This window comes from Rhineura floridana, chromosome 4 (genome assembly GCF_030035675.1).
Source record: "Rhineura floridana isolate rRhiFlo1 chromosome 4, rRhiFlo1.hap2, whole genome shotgun sequence".
NCBI classification, from domain to species: Eukaryota; Metazoa; Chordata; class Lepidosauria; order Squamata; family Rhineuridae; genus Rhineura; species Rhineura floridana.
The window spans coordinates 21,936,629-21,958,316 of record NC_084483.1 but is presented as its reverse complement, the minus strand read 5'-3'; positions in this window follow the sequence as shown (position 1 = coordinate 21,958,316).

Here is a 21,688-nt window from a genome sequence, read left to right as displayed (position 1 = left end):
TCAGCCTTTTTTCTAACCACATCAGCCCGCATGTTCGCGTCGAACACACACACATTTTATGACAGCTTAAAACATCCAACAGCGTCATAACAATATCCTGATTCCAAGTCTTCCACTGAATTCCTGTAATGCTAACTTCAGGGAACACAAATTAAATTATCATGTTAGAACAGATACAGGCAATGGAGCTTTCTCCTGCAATTTACCTGGGGAAAGCAGCCATGATATGCAAGTTGCATTTCTATTTCACTTTTCCTAGGTAGTTGGGGCACTTCACATACCTTATCTCTGCAATCTTTACAACAACCATGAAAGTTAGGTCAATGTCATTAGCCCCATATTGCTTTGCAGATAAAACTGACAGATAGTGGTTTGCTGAGGCCTTTCCAGTCCATAGTTTAGTGACTCAACTTCCACATCAGAGAAGCACTGCAGTGCGGCACAGGGTTTTTTTTGTGAGAGTTCTACCTAATGCAGGAATTTAAAATTTTAGCAATTTGAATACGAAGGAATCTGGATCAGGTTCTCAGAGTGAAACCCAGATGTGTCACTGTCATTTGCGCTATCAATCACTAGGGCACATACCTTTTTTCATGTTGTTATCTTTATCCAGTGAAACCAAAACTCAGATCTTACAGATTTTGTCAATTGCATTCATAGGAGTCATGCGTTAGGGCCATATACCTCTTCTATGCCACAGCAATATTTTGAGATAGCCTCAATTCCAAATAGGCAGCATATTTCCATAAACGCCTACATAATACATAGGAATTGGATCTGAAAAATGAATGTCCTTTATTCAGTGAACATCTGGACTTAAAAACCTAAATGGAAACCTGCCCCCTGGGGGTATTTTCCATTACAGAAATATGTGTCCTTCCTGAAATGATAAGATCCTTCTGGAGAAGCTTTATGACAAGAAAATCAGCTGGTATGCACAATAGTCATCCATTTTCATAACATGTGGGAGATGTTCTTTCTCTCTAGCTACCATAACAGCAGACACTTAGTGCTTTGACCTTCCAAAAGCTCTGGCAGCTGTGGACACCTAGGTAATGGGATATTTCCACAACACTGAAGCCAATTCTTTGTTTCTGTTAACTGAAAGCTTTCAGTCATACAAATTTAGATGAAACCTCCCCCTAAGGTTTAAAAAGAAATAAAACTGCTAAGCAATAACAGGATTCAGTTACTACTGTGTTTAAATACAATTACATTTGTTCTTGTTGTTATGTGCCTCCAAGTCGACTACGACTTATGACGACCCTATGAATCAGTGACCTCCAAGAGCATCTGTCATGAACCACCCTGTTCAGATCTTGTAAGTTCAGGTCTGTGGCTTCCTTTATGGAATCAATCCATCTCTTGACAATGACATGGGTTATATCTATTTAAAGAGTAGGGTCTGGAGGTGGGAGGAAGCATTTAAAGATTCATTCAGTTCAGGACTGGAAGAAATCTAGATGGGTATATTAAGTAACTACTCAGTCACTGAGTAGCCCACACTAGAGTCATATTATTTGTTGGTTAGGTCCAAATAATAATCTTTTGATGTATAAGCTGCTCTTCACTACAAATCCCAGTGTGGTTTACAGTATTAAAACAATAAAACCAAACTCTATACTTCGGTAAAATTCTACATATATGGAACAACAAACACAATTGATAATTATACTGAGCAGAAGAGAATCACAAATAAAGAAATATGCTAGGGAGCAGAAATAAGCCCAAGGTCCAACAGCTGATCTCATGAGACCACAAATGCCTAGGTAAATAGATGTGTCTTGCTGATGATGAAAATAAAACAACTAAGTTGTTTGGTGTATCTGTAGAGGCAGGATGTTTCACAAACATAGCAACATAGGGGAGAAGGCCCACCTATTGGGAAGGACCCACTGGTGGAAACATGAGGTGAGCCTCCCTTGCAGATCTCAAAGGCCAGGCAGACAACATTTGGGCCCCTAGTTGTTTAGGGCTTTATACACAAGCATCAACAGCTTAAGGAGCTTAATCCCGTACACCATGGATGCAGTAAGCGGTCCAGAGTCGGCCAATTGCAATCCAGTCTTGTGGGTTCGATTTCAGCCTCTTCCTTCTGAGGATGTGGACAAGGTGCTCTTAACTGTGAAGCCGACCACTTGTTTACTTGATCCTTGCCCATCGTGGCTCATTATGAGCTGCAAAGAGAGGTTGAGCGAGGGAGTCAAGGCAGTGGTAAATGCATCCTTGGAAGAGGGTGTAATGCCATTAGCCCTCAAGGAGGCAATAATAAAACCCATCTTAAAAAAGTCCTCCTTGGACCCCCAAGATCTGAACAACTTTCGCCAAATCTCAAATTTACTATTTCTGGGCAAGGTGATTGAACGAGTGGTGGCCAATCAGCTACAGACACACTTGGATGAAGCGGATTATTTAGATCCATTCCAATCGGGCTTCAGGACTGGACATGGAACTGAAACAGCCTTGGTCGCTCTGGTGGATGATATGAGGAGGGCATTAGATAAGGGTGAATACACCTTCCTTGTCCTCCTGGACCTCTCGGCGGCTTTTGATACCGTTGACCATGGTATCCTGTTGGATCGTCTGGAGGGATTGGGTATAAAGGGCACCGTTTTACGGTGGTTCTGCTCCTTTCTCTCCAATAGACACCAACGGGTAGCATTGGGGGATGAGGTCTCTGACCCTTGGCCTCTCACTTGTGGAGTGCCACAGGGTTCTATCCTCTCCCCCATGCTATTCAATATCTATGTAAAGCCGCTGGGGGCTATCATCAGGAGATTTGGGCTGCAGTGTCACCAATATGCAGATTATTTATTTGTTTATTTATTAAACTTATATACCGCCCGACTAGCAATAGCTCTCTGGGCGGTGAACATAGGAAATACAATAAATGACACAGTATAATACAATAAAACATAAAGACAGTCTAAAAACCAATTACAGCAAGATTTTAAAATTAAAATGACACTCAGCTCTATCTCTCGTTCAAGTCCTCACCAGAGTTGGCTGTGAAGACCATGTCCAATTGCCTGAAATCCGTGAGTGGTTGGATGGGAAGAAACAGATTGAAGCTAAACCCTGACAAGACTGAGGTGCTACTGATGGGAGACAAGGCAAGGTTAGGTGATATAGACCTGGTATTCAATGGGGTAAGATTGCCCCTAAAAGACCAGGTTCGCAGCCTTGGGGTCATTCTTGACTCCCAGCTGTCCATGGAGGCTAAAATTTCTGTGGTGAGCCAGGCAGCTTGTTATCAATTACATCTTATACGAAGGCTGCAACCTTACCTTCCTGTTCATTTGCTCCCGCCGGTGGTACATGCCTTGGTCTCCTCTCGCTTGGATTACTGTAATGCGCTCTACGTGGGGTTACCCTTGAAAACTGTCCGGAAACTGCAACTAATACAGAATGTGGCGGCACGTTTACTTAAGAACAGCCATCGCTATGATCATATCACCCCGGTGTTGGTTGATCTACACTGGCTGCCAGTTGCTTACCGGGCCCAATTCAAGGTGTTGGTGATGACCTTTAAATCCCTATACGGTCTCGGCCCAGCTTATCTGAAGGAGCACCTCCAGTATCACCAATTATGCCGCCAAACAAGATCAGCCACACAGGGCCTTCTCTCAGTTCCATCAGCTAAATCAGCTCGGCTGGTGAGGACTAGAGAGAGGGCATTTTCGGTGGCGGCCCCCACTCTCTGGAACTCACTCCTGTTCAATCTTCGTCATGCCCCTTCCCTGAATGTTTTCCGCCGGGCCTTAAAGACCTGGCTCTTCAGGCAGGCCTATGGGATTTCTGTGGCGAGTTAGTTTTGCTGCTGCTGTTAATTATAGTTCTTGGTTTCAACCTATTAATTATTGTGTTTAATTATTGTTATATTGTATTTTATTAATGGATTGTACGTTGCCTAGAGTGGCCGTTTTTTTGGCCAGATAGGCGACTCAGAAATAAAATTTTATTATTATTATTATTATTAAACTGGGCCCAGAAACATATCAATAGCCATAGCAGATAATGGAGAACTGGTATAATGTGGCACCAGTTTAAAGCACCATTCAATTATCTAGCTGCCACATACTGCACAAGCTGTAGCTTCAAGGGTAGTTCCATGTACAGTGTATAGCAGTAGTCCAAATATGTGGTTATGAGAGCATGGATCATTGTTCTTAGGCTATCCTGCCCAAGTACGGCCATAGCTGGTGAACCATCTCTAGCTGAAAATAGGCAGTCCTAGCCACCAAGGCCACTTGGGCCTCAACTGTCAATGCCAGATCAAGTACTATCCCCAGGCTTTATACCTGCTCCTTCAAGGGAAGTGCAATCCTGTCTATAACAGGATATAACCCACTACCCAGACATAGGAACCCGCCATCAACTCACCTCCATCTTGTCAGGATTCATTCTTAGTGTGTTGGCCCTCATTCAATGCATTACCACCACTAGTACAGCACCTAGATAGCCACACTTGATTCAGTGGGAATAGAGAGGTGCAGGTGGGTGTCATCTGCAGACTGGTGATGTCCAGCTGATCTTGCCCATTAACATCATGTAGATATTAAATAGCATCAGAAGTATGCCACTGGCTGTGGCATACCGCAGAAGATGTAACCCTGCAGTAGGGTGCAGTAAAGTGCTGCAGTGCCAAATAGAATAGAAGTTCCCCAATGCTATCTTCTGGATGCAGTCCCGAAAGTAAGAGCAGAACCATGCCTCCAACTCCAATCTCACAGGCTACTCCATGCTTGATGATATCAAAAGGTGCTGAGAGATCCAGGAGAATCAACAGGTTTGCACTGCCCTCTATCTCTCTCCCAATACAGGTCATCAGTCAGCATGCCAAACCTAGGTCTGAAGCCAATTGAAGTGGTCCAGATAATCAATTTCCTTCAAGTACATATGATGTTGTTCATCAACTATCCTCTCTACCACCTTATCCAAAATAGGGTATTTTCTACTGGGTGGTACTTCCCATATACTTCAGGATCCAGGAAGAGCTTCTTGAGTAGGGGACATTCCTGTGCCTCTTTCAAGGCAACTGGCATTGCCCCCTTCTGCAAAGAGACAATCACCATTCCCTGGACCCTCTCAGTCAATCTCCTCTGGCTAGTTCTTACAAACCAGGATCCAGAGCACAGATTGTGGTAGGCTGAATTTTTCAAGCATCTTGTCCACATTCTTGGGCTGCTATAACTGAAACTGATCACCAAACTTCAGACCACATAGTATTCTCAGCACCCCTCCACTGCTAACTGTGGTATCCAGCTCAGACCATATGAGTGCAGCTTTGCCCTCAAAATGCCTCACATAATTATCAGAGGTCACAGAGGGTTCTGTTGTTTCTTAATGTGGGCTTGGCCTGTTTACCACTCTGAAAAGCTCTGCATAGATGGCTACTTGAGGACACAGCGATAGCAGAGAAGTCTTCTTTGCTGCCACACTCAGTAGGTGTGATTATGCACTAATATCCATGTTCAGTTGTGCTCACTCCAGCCATCATCCTGCCTTTCTCATTGCTTGCAGCTCTCTAAAAACTAGGGAGGTGATCAGGCTGCACAGTGACAGAGAGAGCACCTGGGAGCATTCATGTCAATGGCCCTGTTAATCTCACCATTCTATTGTTATTGTTATGTGCCTCCAAGTCGATTACAACTTATGGCTACCCTATGAATCAGCAACCTCCAATAGCATCTCTTATAAACCACCTTGTTCAGATCTTGTAAGTTCAGGTCTGTGGCTTCCTTTACAGAATCAATCCATCGCTTGTTTGGCCTTCCTCTTTTTTGACTCCCTTCTGTTTTCCCCAGCATTATTGTCTTTTCTAGTGAATCATGTCTTCTCATTATGGGTCCAAAGTATGATAACCTCAGTTTCATCATTTTAGCTTCTAATGATAGTTCTGGTTCAATTTGTACTAATTAATTTCATTTGTCTTTTTTGCAGTCCATGGTATGCGCAAAGTACTCCTTCAACACCACATTTCAAATGAGTTGATTTTTCTCTTATCCACTTTTTTCACTGTCCAACTTTCACATCCATACATAGAGATCAGGAATACCATGGTCTGAATGATCCTGACTTTAGTGTTCAGTGATACATGTTTGCATTTGAGGACTTTTTCTAGTTCTCTCTTAGCTGCCCTACCCAGTCCTAGCCTTCTTCTGATTTCTTGACTATTGTCCATTTTGGTTAATGACTGTGCCAAGGTATTGATAATCCTTGACAAGTTCAATGTGCTCATTGTCAACTTTAAAGTTGCATTCTATAGTGAGACCTTAAAATATTACTATGGCAGCACAGTATGATGAAATGATAAAATGATAAATGATAGAAAAGTATGTTTAAAAAATCATGTTTTTTTAAAAAAACAAACATTTTCCTGTAGCGTGATTCCAGTATATGAAAAGTTGCTTAATCTGATATTACATTCATCATGCTGTGCTTAATGGGAGTAGGATCATCTTCATGCCTGCCAGTGGTTAATCATGCCAGTGCCTTGGTTCTCTGAGGCAATTGTCATGTACAGGGTCACATGCACAATATATGGGGAGAGCGAAAACCTTGACATGTAGCAAAAACTGCTGAAAAGCAAATCTTGTTCACAATGAATATTAAGTGTACTTGAAACATTTGCCTCCACTTTAAAAACAGCTGTCAAATGAATTTGATCTAGTGAAATAGATCAATGGCCACATTTGAAATACACTCCTGATACTTCTTTTGTCATTAAAATACACAGAAAAAGGCTTTGTTCCTATGAAGTAAGATTATGTGGCAACATTTTGTTACACACAAATGGAAAAAACATATTGACTTTATGTTTATATCAGGGAGAAAGAGAATTAACTATGACAAATGGCAACAATATTTCAGGGTTTGATTTATTCTGGAATTTCATTTATCTTGTAATACATTCTGACAGGACAGTTACAAACTATATAGGTTTTAAATTCTGATGTGGAAAGGGTGACATTAGCAGTGTTTCACTTCACCTCTCTGCCTGTAGCAAATAGCTTTTTGCAATATTAATGAGAGAAAACATATTATGAAAAACCGATGAATATACTGAAACTAAGGAAAATTAATGTTCCTTTTTCATAAGCAATCAACAACATAATTATCTCTTTCATGGCTTATTATTTTTTGCACAGAAAATATATATTAAGGATTTTAATGGCTTTTCCTCAAAAAGAAACAGTCATCTGTCCCCCTCCAGTAATTTCAAGAAAGTAAAGAACTTAGCAACATTTTCAAAAAATTAATATCTATGGGAAAATGTGACATGGTGGTAAGAATAACAGTCACAACATAGTAAGTACACATTGCCAATTTATGTAACTTTATTCCTGTCAGAAGAATTCCTGTCCTTTCATGTAATGGCAAGAAAAGTCTGAGGCAGTGAAGGAAATGGATGGAATGCATTTCCACCACAGTAACTCCCAGGCTGCATTTAACATAGCATTACCATAAATTGCTTCTATAAGAAAGTACTGTGTTGAGCCTTAGGTTTGTACACTCCCCTTTCTCCCCTTTGCATGGGAAAAATGATGGAGATTGAAATATTTTAGTCACAATTTGCATCAAACTACTGTGTCCTGTTTCATTTGAATACATGAAGTGATGGTTTGTATAAATCAGTGTTAGTTCACAAACCAGCATATTGAACCAGGATTGTTGTTGTTGTTGTTATATGCCTTCAAGTCAATTAAGACTTATGGCAACCCTATGAATCAGCAACCTCAAACAGCATCTGTTATAAACCACCCTGCTCAGATCTTGTAAGTTCAGGTCTGTGGCTTCCTTTATGGAATCAATCCATCTCTTGTTTGGCCTTCCTCTTTTTCTACTCCCTTCTGTTTTTCCCAGCATGATTGTCCACTCCCAGGGTCGCTGCCGTGCCTCGCCGCCACTGCACTCAGACCTGGCCTAAGGAAAGGCCAGGGAAAGCTCCACGTGTGCTGAAGGCACCACGCACACCCTCAGAAGGCCTTGCTGCCACCGCCGTGAGGCCTCCCGTGGTCAGAAGACCTTGCCACTGCCATTGTAAGGCCTCTCTCGGCCGAAGCCTTATCGTTGCAAGGCTGCCGAGCTGGGAGCCTCGCCGCTGTTGCCCACGCTGCAAGGCCGCACTGCACTGCAGGCCTTGCCGCACCAAAAAGCCTTGCTGCCAAAATTCAAAGGAGGGCAGGAGGCTGGTGGAGTGGCCTTAAATGGCCTTCAGCCGCCCCACCTCCCTTCTGCGTGTCACAATGGCGTGACGGCGTGCTATGTGCACACATACACACCCATGATGGCAGCCTGGGCTTCGGCTGCGGCCACAAACTCGCCCCTTGGCCTGGCAAGTACCGGGCACAGAACGGGATTCTAGTGAATCACATCTTCTCATTATGTGTCCAAAGTATGATAACCTCAGTTTCATCACTTTAGCTTCTAGTAATAGTTCTGGTTTAATTTGTTCTAACACCCAATTATTTGTCTTTTTTGTGGCCCATGGAACTTGCAAAACGCTCCTCCAACAGCACATTTCAAATTAGTTGATTTTTCTCTTATCTGCTTTATTCACTGTCCAACTTTCACATCCATACATAGAGATCGGGAATACCCTGGTCTGAATGATCCTGACTTTGGAGTTCAGTGATACATCTTTGCATTTGAGGACCTTTTCTAGTTCTCTCAAAGCTGCCCTCCCCAGTCCTAGCCTTCTTCTGATTTCTTGACTATTGTCTCCATTTTGGTTAATGATTGTGCCAAGGTATTGATAATCCTTGACAAGGTCAATGTCCTCATTGTCAACTTTAAAGTTACATAAATCTTCTGTTGTCATTACTTTAGTCTTTTTGACGTTCAGCTGTAGTCCTGCTTTTGTGCTTTCCTCTAACTTTCATCAGCATTCATTTCAAATTATTACTGGTTTCCGCTAGTAGCATGGTATTGTCTGCATATCTTAAATTATTGATATTTCTCCCTCCAGTTTTCACACCTCCTTCATCTTGGTCCAATCCCACTTTCTGTGTGATATGTTCTGCATATAGATTAAGCAAATAGGGTGATAAAATACACCCCTCCCTCACACCCTTTCCGATGGGGAACCTATCGGTTTCTCCACATTCTGTCCTTACAGTAGCCTCTTGTCCTGAGTATGCACATCAGGACAATCAGATGCTGTGGCACCCCCATTTCTTTTAAAGCATTCTATAGTTTTCATGATCTACACACGCAAAGGCTTTGCTGTGATCTATAAAGCACAGGGTGATTTCCTTCTGAAATTCCTTGGTCCGTTCCATTGTCCAATGTATGTTTGCGATATGATCTCCGGTGCTCTTCTTTTTCTAAATCCAGCTTGGACATCTGGCACTTCTTGCTCCATATATGGTAAGAGCCTTTGTTGCAGAATCTTGAGCATTACTTTACTTGCATGGAATATTAAGGCAATAGTTCGATAAATACTACATTACCTGGGATCCCCTTCCTTTGGAATTGGGATGTATATTGAACGCTTCCAGTCTGTGGGCCATTGTTTAGTTTTCCATATTTCTTGACAATTTTTTGCCAAAATTTGGACAGATTCAGTCTCAGTAGCTTGTAGCAATTCTATTGGTATACCATTTGTTCCTGGTGATTTGCTTCCAAGTATTTTAGGAGCAGCTTTCACCCCACATTCTAAAATTTCTGGTTCTTCATCAGAAGGTTCCTCCATCAATGAATCTGTCATCCTTGCATCTCTTTTATAGAGTTCTTCAGTGTATTGCTTCCATCTTCCTTTTATTTTATCTTGGTCAGTCAGTGTGTTCCCCAGTGAATTTCCCTTTCATTTCTCTAATCTTTTGGAATAGGGCTCTTGTTCTACCCTTTTTGTTGTCCTATTTCTACACAATAATTATTGTAATAGTTCTCTTTGTCCCCACTTTATTAGTCACTCTATTATTGCATTTAGGGTTCTAACCATGTTTCTATCTCCTTTTGCTTTCCTTCTCTCTAACTATTCTAAGAGTTTGCTCAGTCACCCATTGAGATCTTTCTCTCTTTTTAACTAGAGGTATTGTCTTTTTGCATTCTTCTCTGATAATGTATCTGACTTCACTCCATAGTTCTTCTGGTTCTTCTGGATCAACTAAGTTAAAAGCCCCAAATCTGTTCCCTATTTGATCTTTATATTCTTCTGGGATGTTAAATCACATTTTGGCATTATGATTGCTTTGTTGTTCTTCTTTAGCTTTACTCTGATTTTCAATATTACTAGTTCATGATCTGTACCACAGTCTGCTCCTGGGCTTGTTTTTGCAGAAAGTATGGAACTTCTCCATCTTCTGCTACCAATTATATAATCAATTTGATTCCTATATTGACCATTTGGTGATGTCAACATATACAGTCATCGTTTTGGTTGCTCAAAAAAATTGTTTGCAAGAAATAAATTATTGGCTTCACAGAATTCCATAAGTCTTTCTCCTGCTTCATTTCTATCTCCTAAGCCCCATTTCCCCACAATTCCTAGTTCTTCTCTGTTCCCTACTTTCGCATTCCAGTCCCCCATGATTATCAGCACATCTTGTTTTGGTGTGTGATCAATTTCTTCCTGTACTTCTGTGTAAAATCTCTCCAATTCCTCTTCTTCTGCATTTGCATTGGAGTATAGACTTGGATGGTGGTTATGTTAATAGATTTTCTGTTAAATCTCATTGATATCACCCATTCAGACCTTGTGTTGTAGCTCCTAATTGCTTTTGCTACATCAATTCTCACTATTAAATCAACCCCATTGTTCTTCCCCAGTAGCTCGGTGAGTGCCTTCTGACCTGAGGGTCTCATCTTCCAGCACTATCTCACGTTGCATTTTGGATACTCTGTTCATAGGGTTTTTGTGGTAAGAGCTATTCAGAGGTAGTTTACCATTGCCTTCCTCTGAGTCTGGATGCATCTTAGTCTGGTGTCTCAGCTTTGACCATTCTGCCTTGGTCTAGACTCCTGGCAACATTGCTTTCAGCTTGCATCTTCAAAAATTCTATCACAAAAAGGAAAAAGGAGATTATGATTGGCTACGTGCAAGGTACATGTGATTTTCCACAGCGAAGACATAGCCAAGTAGGAAAAGTGAATTGTACAGGCATACCCGGCTTAACGTTGCTTCACTTAATGTCGCCTCGCTATAACGTACATGCTCCATACACCACCATACCCCACTTAACGTATGCGTGTTTCACAATTACGGACACTTAATGGCATGACGCCTCTGCCATCTAGTGGTGATTGCAGTGCAGTACATGCATAGATAATTGCTTCACTTTAAGTACATTTTGACTTTACATACATGCCTCCGGTCCCATTGCGTATGTTAAAGCCGGGTATGCCTGTATGTAGTAGACACTGATTTTTTAACATACAAATTCATACAAACAATTTAATCAAATGTTGCTTTAGAGAAAGGTGTTTTTCCACTATTTCTTGCAACCTGACTCAATGTGCAGAACAATGTGGGCTAGTTTGGAGACATTTAATCAGATGTTGACTTGATTGTCTGTGACAGCACTGAGTGACCACTAGAATAATACCTTGTTAATATTAAGCAAAAGAGAAATTCCTCTGGCAGCATCTGGCAATTTGGGAGAAGATTGCATAACAGAGAATTGCCTCAGGCCATATATTATTGAATTTCCATTTCCCCACCCACACAAAAAGCAAAGGACCACCCCACAGTGTGACTTGGAGGTCCTCCTGGGCCATTGTCCTTGTTTGGAAACATTTAGGTCTTCTTCTTTTCATATATACAAAAAAGGATGTTTGATGGAGTCTGAGGTTTGTATCTCAGAAACTCACTGCCACAATAAAGATGCTTTATAGCTTTTGGCAGGGCAAGGCAGTGATGTTTTTGTTGGCTGACATCAACAGGATGACACTGGGCTATATTGAGTCCTGATAGGTTTTAAGTCACAAGAAAAGAGGTCAAAGAGATATATTGTACCTCATAATAATTTTTTGTAGTCCTGGTATTACTGTATCCCTTCCAGTTAACTGAAGTTCGTGTTTATTAACTCTTTCCCTGTAACTGAAATCTGGTGTTCAGTTTTATTATTCCTTTGCCTTAGACGTGCCTTATGTCAGGCTATGACACGCATATCGACATTTAAAAAAGAAATTACATGCCCAGCTTGATAAAGGCCAGGCTTAGTCTGATATTTCTTTAAGAAAAGAACAACAGAGGGCCTAAAGCAGATTGTTAGATTGCAAATGTTTTCAGCCTTGCTCTAGATAACATAAAGCTCTCCAGTGGCAAAGGAAGAAGAAAAACGGAGCAACTGATAATATATGCTAACTAGGCTATAAGGAACATCTCTTTCAGCAGCATATGGATCTCCTGGGGCCCAAAGCAGATAAGGCAAAAACAAAACAGGTACTACATTAGCAAAAACTGAGCTAAGCCTGCAATGCACACAAGGCAGACAATCAATTCAGGTTAAAAAACAATCAACTTCTAGTATTTAAAAAGTGAGCTGCATACTTCTCTGAAGGGTCTCAGCTTAAAATACAACATATCTACTAGAGATGGAAAGATCATTCTATTTTTGCTCCATGCCAGTTTTGCATGCGTTCTTTCCAGAGCTTGAAAGATTACTTTTAAAAAGTAATAAATTACAGTTAAAGTTACATGGTCCCAAACAAGTAGTAATTACTGTTACAATTACAATTGCTCTGAAAGTAACTGATTACTTTAGTTTTCCTCAAAAGTAATCACTACAATTACATTTCATTTACTTTAAAAAATGCCTACAAGGTGCTGGCCTTGGCTGCTGCACATCTAAGTAGCCTAAAACAACATTAAAAATAAACAAACACATACAGAGTTAGTAGAACAATTATTTTTATTCATAAGGTAGCAATGGTGGTCTCTCCGCTGGTAAGGGTGGTGGGGAGGGAGGCTGAGGCCACTACTCAGATGTTTGCACATCAAACCAAGTGCAACCCCCCCTCAGCCAGCCAGCATAATCTCTCTCAACCACCTCCCAGGCCCTGCCCTGCCACCAACTAAGGGACACTCATTCAAACAAACATTTTCCCCTGAGATACAAAAAAGTTAAAATACTGCAAATGCAGCACAGTAGCCAGAGAGGGTGGTGGAGGCCACTTTGTGTGCCAAGTGCAAACACAGTATTTCTCTCTCTCTCTCTCTCCCTCCCTCTCCCTCCCTCCCTCTCCCTCCCTCCCTCTCTCCTTCTCTCCTTCTCTCCCTCTCTCCCTCACACTCACACTCACACTCACACTCACACTCACACACACACACACACACACACACACACACACACACACACACACACACACACACACACACGTTGTCATCTTTCACCTCCAGAGTTCTTTATCTCCATTCTGCTGCTGCCTCCTCCTCCTTTATCCATGTTCTTGACCTCTGGATCCTTTTCTCCTCCACTCCATTCTTCACCACCACTATCCATTTTTTAAAATAATTGTTTTCTCCACTCCACCCCGTCTCACTCTCTGCCTCCTCCCTTGTCGCCTCCTACCCATCCACAGAGCATGAGGAAAGAGCAACACTGCACAGAAGCCCAGTTTGAGGCACATTATTTTCATCCACAAATCAGAGGATAAGACTTCCCCTGCCGCTCCCCCCGGTAATGCCCAAAAGTAATTCTGGAAATGTTACAATTACTCCACAAAAGTAGTAAAATTACTCCTAGTTCTATTACAATCAAAATGTAAACGAATTACCCACTCGTTACTCAAAAAAGTAATGAATTACAAGTAAGTCATTACTTGTAACTAGTTACTTCCAAGCTCTGGTTCTTTCATAACCCTTTTCTGTTCAATATCGACATCAGTTTGAGATGAATATTTTCTTATTTCACATGAAAAGTTGCCTCTATACAACATGGGGCCAGGATACCTAAAAGATCATGTTACCCCTTATATACTCAATGGATCACTACTCTGCAGGCAAGGACCTCCTGCAGCTGTCACTGTATCAGGAGCTCCATTCTGCACAATATAGGAACTGGGCCTTTGATGTACTGGCACCTACCTTTTCAAAGTCCCTCCCATTAAATATTAGGTGCCATCTCTGTTGTCTGTTTGGTGCCTGCTGAAGACCTTCCTCTTCCAACAAGCCTTTCCCCAGTCTGCATCTTTACTGGAATTATTTTTAGATGTTTCATCATTTGTGTGCTGACCATCCTGGGCTGCTTTGGGAGGAAGGGCAGGTTATATATTTAATAACAAATAAATAGTTACCCTAAAATACACATTTTGATATGTTGTGAGGTTGTTGTTGTTTTGCAAGAATTGTATCACAAAATTGTCAAACATCCCTATTTTCAACTGTCTGGCCCAACCAGACAGTTTTAATACAAAGGATAGACAGGTGCTGAGAGCAACAACTCAGCATTTGTTTGTTTACAACATTTGTATATTGCCCAATACCTTTGTTATGGGCTGTCCCCATATATTCATATATTTAGTGTATTTAATGTAAATTTCCCCTCCAAGAGTCCTGAAAATGTATGTATTAATCCTTATGCATGGGATGTTAATGTCTGAGGCTCTCCTTTCTTAGCATAATACAGTTAGAGTAAAAGGAGACTTTTTCCTCTCTGCTCCCCCTCCAGGATTTCTGGGCATGCAGCCAACACTCCCACTGTTCTGTAAATATAAGATAACTCAGTCCAGGCAGGGGACAGCGAGAAATACCTTATTTGGAGTGTCCAGAAAATGCACCTGCCTCTCAGCTAGTTTGGCAGGTTAAGTACATTATCAGCTGTCATCCAAGATGGAGCTCAGAGAAGGTAGTAAGGGATGGAGCTCAGAGAAGGTAGTAAGGGATGGAGCTCAGATTTCTTGATGGTGCCAGAAGTGACAGCATCCCAGTCACACAGAAAGCATATGTCCTGACATCTGGCTCAAAATCTGCTTAAAGGTGCCACATTTGTTCAGAGCAAGGAGACTTCCACAGAAAGGAAACAATTTCCAGCTTTTCTTGATTTTATTTTAAGGACATGTCAAACTGCTTATGAGAAAAGCAACAGTGGTCAGCAGGGCAGGGCTGCACTATTTACCTGGCTTCCCAACACCAGGATTGCTGCAGGTTACTGAGAGGAAGCGGTAAGGAGGTTGATGTGGTGCAAGTGCAGTGGCAAAGCCACTCCGCTACTCCTGCCACTTTACCCCCACTGACCTCCCTGCCACTGTACCCTTCCCTCTCTCATAACTAGCAGGGACCCCAGCATTTGGAAGCCAAGAAAGCAGCACAGATGCACCCCACCCTGCACCACTGAACACGACTGACAAAAAGATGTCAAAAGCCTACATAGTGGATCTGACAAGCCACAATTTCTCTGAAGATATGCCTTAAAAACATAGCCCGGCCCACATGACCATAGGAAAATCTTATTTCATTGGTTGGAGGCTGTAACCCTGTGTCCATCTTATCAGTTGGCCAAACTCCCTCCATTCCCACCTCTTCACACAGCCCAAAGGGATTGAAAAGGAAGAAGAAGAATCCTTTTCCATCTGGAAAAATGTCTCCTATTTGGAACCCAAGCAGCTTTCTCATACATTGTTTGTTACTTCTGCAGCCTGTCAGATTATCAAATGTATGGCCAGCGAGATGGTTCTTTTCATTTTATTTTGTGCAGTGCTTTGTTGAATCCATCCTGTGCTCTCCTCTTTTGCCTTTCTGCATCCTTAATGTTAAAATAAACCTTTGAAGTGTGGCACCCTGCTGTCTGGGGCTGATGGAAGTTGTAGTTCAAAAAAGTAACTTTTCCAAGCTCTGATTTTAGTATAAATTTCTTTGAATACATACCCACTCTATCAGAGGTTTAGCACCACAGCAGGAACTATACCTTCTTCTAGGATACCTCCTGTGTTCTGGAGGATGTGCTGTAACTACAAATGGGGGAGAAATTCAATTCAGTTCGCATTTTAAGGTGAACTTCATAAATTTGCACAATGTGCAAACCAAAGCACATACATCCTTCACAGTTCACACTTCTCCAAATTTTGCAATGCAATTCTCTGGCCAAGTAATGTGTACCCAAATGCATAAACTAGGGTAAAGTGTGTATATAAATGTATCCATTCATGAAAATAACATACAAAAATGTATTATATTATGGAAATTTACTTTGCAAAAATGTGTATATAAGGGTGGTATTCAATGTTAGTCCTATGCAGAGTAGACCCATTGAAGCTAATAGACATGACTAACATAGGTTCATTAATGTCAGTGGGTCTACTCTAAGTAGGACAGTTGAATACAACCCTAGGAAAAATTGCATACAATAATGTGTAAATTAGAAGAAATTTGTACAAAAATGCTAACAAATTTTCATGAGGACTTTTTAAAAAAAAATTACAACCCAATGTGAAATGTAGAGAACCAGATTTAAGACTGGAAAAATGACAAACTAAAATCGACACATTCTCCTGTCCCTGGCTGTGATATCCAGTAATACAGATAGCTGTTGATTGGACAAGCTCCCAGCTTCTCATTCTATGGAGCACAAGGGAAAATATTAAAACTAATATACTAACAATAGTGACAGGATTGTTAGGAGCACATTTGTCTGAAATATTCTAGGACTAGAACAAAGTTGGTGCACGAAATTTTTGCATATTGCTGACTGGCTAGTCAATGGAACAAGAAGGATATTTTATGGGCCAGTTTTCAAACATGTCATATTTCTGGGATCTCAGTAGGCATGAGAGTGAGTGACAAGCATAAGAGTTGTTCCTTCATACCCATATTTGCCCTGAAAAAACCACCCCATTCGTAAGAGTCTCCAGAGCTAAACAGTGATGACAGACTTTGTAAAAAGCACAAGCCAAAGGTCAGCATTAAAACAACCATATTCAGCAGCTAAAGAAATCAAAGCAACACAAAGACTTCAAATGGTAATGCAGAGCTGAAAGGCCAGAGGAACTTCAGCATATCTCTATTTGACCTCAATAGTTCCAGTAAGACAAAGCACACCATGCATTTAAAATAAATGAATGTCATATAGGAATTTTGATAGGTAGGTAGATAGATGCTATTTGCATCTATAGAGGCGGCTCTAGTGAGAAGGTGTGTCTGAAGAAGCTGTCCTTCAAGAGAGCTCTAGAAGTCAAAGGGCCTGTGCGTTACAGAAAGTGGGACCTGAAATCCTGTGACCAATGGTTGATTAATAAATTTCTGTTATTCTCAGACTGGATAACTGTTGTTAGGGGGGCATATGTGCCAGAGTCTCACAGTGGACTTCATGGGCACAGGCTAAGTATGGAGGACAAATTTGATTCTGTCCACATTTAAAGCTGAATCTATGAAATTTGCACTTTCCAAAAAAATGAGAGAACCAAAACACAGCCAGCCTTTGAAAATTGCACTTATCTAAACTTTTTAATGCAGTTCTCTAAACAATATTTACAAAAATGCATATATTAGGGGAAAGCGCTCATAAAAATGAATATATTAGTGAACATGACATACAAAAACACATTATGTTAGGAAGAACTGTTTGCAAAAGTGTGTACACTGATCAAAACTACATACAAAATATGTTTAATAGGAGAATTTTGCTCTAAAATTGCTGAAGACTTTTCATGAGGATTTTTTTAAAAATGGCAAATTGCTGAAGAAATGTGGAGAACTGAATTTAAGATTTGAAAAATGAGAAACTGAGAGATCAGAATTTGACAATCTTCCATCTTTAAGTCTAGTTACAAAGAGGCTGCCTGGGTCGTTTGGAGGAGCCTAGTTTTTGATCACTGTCACCTTGCAGCAGTGTTGTTGGCCTTTCTGGGTTTTACTTGGAAAAACAGCAATTGGGGTGTCACAACTGTCAATAAAGAAGGGGAAAAACAAAATAACAGGAACAAACAAAAGAATTTCTGCACTCAGCCCCAGGGGAAATGGAATAAAAGGAGTAAGGCAGGTGGAAAAATACAGATAATCACAGTGCAGATCCCTCCTATTTATTTATTTATTACATTTATATCCCACCTTTCTTTTCACCATAGAAAGCCAAGGCGGCTTACATATGGTTTCCAGGCAGTTTCCCATCCAGGCACTGACCAGACCTAACCCTGCTTAGCTTCAATAGGGTGCTGACCCACGTGCCTTCAGACCATAGCCTGGAACCAGGTTAATTGAGAGTTGACTAGTGTTGTCTTGGGCCCAGCCAGGGAGTGCAACAGTAGAACTAATAAGCCGAAAGGATGCCCTTCTCCTCTGTGGTTTTGTTAGGAGGAACCAATCCTTCTCTTTCTCCTCTGTTGGAAAAAGTGTTCTGTCTTGGCTTTCTCCCTTTAACTCCACTTATATTGTTACATTTTAGAGGAGAGCAGCTGACATGTGGGGAAGCCAGTCCTGTTGACAATCGTAGCACTAGAGTTTGTAGATTGCAGGGTGTGTGTGACCTTCAGTACCTCAGGTGAATTCATATTGGACATTAGGGATGGAGTCTGTGTGTTGCAGCTGGTTCTCATCTAGAGTTACCAGGTCTCCGGTTTCTGGCCAGAGTCTCAGGTTTTTTGGGGGGCCTCTGGCTCTCCAGCTAGCACCCCTTAATCTCTGGACTCTCAGCTTCAATTTAAAAAAAAAGTTTCTAGGTGGTCTGGTTCCCAAGATATACACCAAAACATCAACCGCCCCCCTGCAACTGTTTAATCTATTTAACTGATATGACGCTGAAGTTGGTGCCTAGTTCCCAGTTCCTTATTTGTCTGAAAGTTCAAAACACTAAAAAAGAAGAAGAGTTGACAACTACAGCAACTTCAAACCAAATTTTAACATGTCTCTGAACCCCATAATATATGTTGGGGTACCCTGTATGATATATCACTGTGATAGGGGGAGTCTCCCCGTTAAGAATAACAATACATTTATGCAATCAAAATCATCAGGCTTCTGAGATTATCATACATAATGATGTCATAAAATCATAAAAAATAAGTAACTGGGGGTGCCCACCCCAAACTCTGCTCTGAGACAGAACAAATCATATACCCCAGGAAAGGGGAGGGTGTCCTCTACGAGATGCCTCTGCATGCTGCCTGGCCCAGAGCTTCTGCTGGGCGCAGGGCACAGAGGAGGGCATCTATGCAAACTCAAAGCAGACCAAAACATACAGGAAAAAAATAAGTAACTGGGGGTGCCCGCCCCAAAATCTGCTCTGGGACAGCACAAATCATATACCCCAGGAAAGGGGAGCGTGTCCTCTATGAGATGCCACTGCATCCCACCTGGCCCAGGGCTTCTGCTGGGCACAGGGCACAGAAGAGGGCATCTATACAAAATCAACACAAGAAAAGACATAAAGGAAAAATAAGTAATTGGGGGTACCCACCCCAAAATCTGCTCTGGGTCAGGACAAATCATACACTCCATGAAAGGGGAGGATGTCCTCTATGAGCTGCCACTGCGTCCCGCCTGGCCCAGAGCTTCTGCTGGGCGCAGGGGAAGGATGGGGGCATCTATGCAGACAGAAAGGGTAGAGAATATTCTTACTCTTACTCATTTCTCAGACCTCTTTCTGAAGTGAATTGTCAAATCTGTAAAGAAGTTTGGAACAGCCACGTTAAAAGATAAGGGCAGGGCATTCTAGGCAGGGGGTTGTTGGATGTTGTATCTGGCGCAAGCAGATGCCCAGGATGCAGAACAGTATAGTGACAGGCTAGATGCCAGTTGAAGCAATGAGCCAGACAAGTAATACGTTTGAAGAGTCACTTTACTGACAATAGAATATATCACAAGCTCTCTCTCTGTACAAACTCCTCGACCCCCACACTCTGCAAGTGTCTGCTGGCCCTCTATATAGATAAGGCCAGCTGCCCGAGCCTAGGTTGCATAGCAACGTGTCCTTGAAGATGGCTCGAGCTCTGCCAACTTTCGCTTCTAATCCACGTAGCTCACTTGTGGAAATTTAACCTCTGCTTCCTCGGATTAATAGCCAACAATCCCCCACCTTAAATTTCCACATTCTGCCAGTTACATTTCTTTTCCATTTACTTGTGTTACATTTCATATTTACATTTGCATCATCTGGTTTTACAGCCATTACATTTCATTAGAATCTTAGCATCATTTTTATTACATACATTTATTACAGCAATTATTTATTACTCTTCATGATTTCCATCATCCCACTTTTTCCAGTTACTGAAGTCTATATGTTTAATGGAATTTATTTTAAATCTAACAGGTGGAATACCTTTGGTTGTTCTCTCTGATCTGCGTGGTTGTATTTCTGCCTTAGTGTCTGTGTCTGTGTCAGGCGATTCCTCTGTTTCTCTCTCAGAGCTAGAACTTGATTCACTACTGCTGCCTGTTTCTTCTTGTTTTATTGGTACTGTGTCTGCCTGTTCTTGTTCATTACTAACTTCACTGTTTCCCAACTCCCCATATGTTTTCTCTTCCCAATCCTGCTCTATTGCTTGCACGCTTCTGCTTAACACCACAGACCTTTGTTTTGGCATCCAAATTCTGTAATACGTGTTTTCAAATCCCAGCATGTACCCTTTGTCTGCTCTCCTTTGCAGCTTCCCTGTCCTTTTATTTTTGGGAACATGTACCCAGCATTCTGCTCCAAACCTAATCAAATGGTTTAATCTGGGTTTTCTGTCATACAATTTCTGATAAGGAGACATTCCAGTGGCCTTATGGAATATTCTGTTTTGAATGTAAGCTGAATACAGAACACACTGTCCCCAGAAACCTTGTGTTAAAGAGGAGTCACACAGCATTGATCTTATTGAGTCCTGAAGCAACCTGTTCCAGCGTTCAGCTAACCCGTTCTGATGAGGACTATAAGGGGCTGTTAACTCCTGTTTTATCCCTCTTTTATCCAAGTATTCAGTAAAAGAGTGTCCTGAGAACTCTCCTCCTTGATCTGATCTTATTCTCTGTATTTTGACACCAAACTGCACTTCAATTTTTGTAACAAATCTTTTCAGTTTCTCTGCAGCTTCACTTTTAGTTTTTAGTAAATAAACAGTGCAGAATTTTGAAAAATCATCAACTATTGTCAGGAAATATCTTGCACCCCCCTGAGTAGGTTGAAATGGCCCCACTAAATCCACGTGTATTAACTGATAAGGTGCATCAGTACTAGGCATGGCTTCTTTGTTCTTTGCAGCCACAACTGCCTTAGTTTGTTTACACACATGGCAGTCTACATATTTACCACAGTTTCTCAATGTAATATCATTACTGTTCTCAGTTGTTTTCACCACATTTTCATATCCTATATGGCCTAGTTTTCTGTGCCATAAATGTACACAATCATTATGGGGTTTCTCATTAGCACACATGAGTACATGATTTGTTTGTTTCAAGTATAAGAAGAACAATGAGTTCCTCACTATTCCTTTCATGAATATTTTTCCTCCTCTCATTACATGCACTGAACCCCTTTTGAACATTACTGTGAACCCCATTTCATTGAGTTTTGACACAGCCATAATGTTACATTCGATATCAGGAACAAACAGCACATCTGTCATAATGGTATTGAAACCTGCTAATTTCACTGTACCCCTACTTTTGATCAGTTTCTTAGTCCCATCAGCCATTATTACATGATCCTCTATGTCACAAAATGTATGAAACATGGATTTATCTTTGATTATACTATTTGTTGCCCCACTGTCAATTGCCCATAAATCTTTACAGTTATTTCCCTGCTCATTGTTAATACATTGC